Raw genomic sequence first — 1,825 nt, forward strand, 5'->3', positions numbered from 1 at the left:
TTTCCTTTATGGCCCTGCTTTTTATCTGGTTCTGAGAGTTCAACTGACATTCACTGGCTAGTCAGAATGCCTTGTGTCTGGAGGATAAGTTCCACTAGTGAGTTCTAGAATCTAGTCTCCAGGTGACCATGTTCCTCTTCCCTCTTCCCGTTTGATGGCACTCTCAACCTCTTATGCTTCATTCTAGACTTTAATATCTGCCCCTTCATCAACCCCCCCCCCACTTACCCCAACAATGTGGATGTCAGAAGGAACCTTGGAAATGGTTTCATCTCAAACTCTCATTTTTATACACGAGGAATTTAAAATCTAGACCTTATCGGGCCTCCCTGGTGGCACAAGGAGTTGAGTGCAGCACTATGGGGCTATCTGCAGTGCAAGTTCGATCCCCAGCTGGCCAGGGAGCAACCCACATGGCACAGACCTCTCCTGTCTTGCCCACCGTTCCCCTCAGCAGTGTGTTTCAGTCAGTCTGCCTATTCTGTTCCCACTCTGTCTCTGGTAAATCCTCTCACCCCCTCAACTCTGGCCTGTACCCCAGTTCTTGTATGCATAAATAAATAAATCTAGACCTTGCTATCCAACGTGTTGGCCATTAATCTCATGTGGTTTTTACAATTTAAGTAAAATTTTAAAACTTAAAATTTCAAGTGCGCCATAATTTCATATGACTCATGGCTATTATATTAGACCAGGGAGCTTTAGAGTATTTCCATCATTGCAGAAAGTTCCAGTGGACAGGACTGCTCTAGAACTCTGTAATTTAAATCGTAGTTTGCTGACTGGCCACAGAAACACAGGCATCACTGGGCAATGGTTAGAATAGAGAAACTCTATTAATTAACGGAGAATCAGGTCCCTTTTCAAACTTGCAAAATTGGAATCTGTATATTAACAAGATCCACAAAAGTTTGCAGGTAGATTAGAGCCTGAGAAACCTTAATCATGTGCCTCTCCCCTCTCCTTTTAAACTGTGCAACAGTTTAAAAGCACTCCTACAGAGTGATGGACCCTTCATAGCCGGGTCCCACAAGACCTCTTGGGGATGCATGCCTATACCACCCATCTTTCTGAAGGGGCTGCCACATCCGTTAAGTTTTGTTACTGAACTCAGCACCACTGAGCTGGAAACCATACTCCAGGCAGTCCAGTTCCCAACAACCAGCCAGTCAGATATAGATGCAGGTGCCCCCCAGATATAGATGCAGGACCCTTCTTAGGGTCCAAGAAGCGGGGGTAGGAGAGGGTCAGTTTCCACAGTCACCTAGCCACTGACTTTCTGCGGTCTCTCGTGTATACAGAGCGCGAGGTGGATGGGAGTTGCTGGTCTGGGAGTGCCCAACCCAGTGCCCCGCACGTCAGAGGATACAGTTTGACTAAAGAGTCGTGTGAGTTGTCCTCTCCCCTGTCTACCTACCGGTGGGAATGTGCTGGCGAAAGGTTATACTCATTACAAAATTTCCAGTCGCCATTACAGCAACTACCAGTCATCTAACACCGTCCTTCCAGGGCACCTAAGTCCCCAGGGTACTCCCAGGTGCCTGCCCAGTGCCCAGCACCTGACCGTGAAGGTCAGGGGATGATGCGTTCATACGATCATCGTTGACTTTATTTACTGCCTGTCTCACCGGTTCCCCTACAGAGTGACGGGCCCTACGCCCACACCCCGCGCGCCGGGCGGGGAGGCGCATGCGCGGCTTGGGTGAGGCTGGGGGTGAGGCCTGGCCGAGCTCGCGCAAGCGCGGTCGCGCCGCCAAGGCTGCGGGTGGGGGCGGGCGGCGCATGCGCGGGCGGCGGCGGCCTTAAGGGCGGCGGCGGCCTGGGG

This window comes from Talpa occidentalis, unplaced genomic scaffold, assembly GCF_014898055.3.
Source record: "Talpa occidentalis isolate TD23 unplaced genomic scaffold, MPIMG_talOcc4v2.1 talOcc4.10, whole genome shotgun sequence".
In the NCBI taxonomy this organism is placed as follows: domain Eukaryota; kingdom Metazoa; phylum Chordata; class Mammalia; order Eulipotyphla; family Talpidae; genus Talpa; species Talpa occidentalis.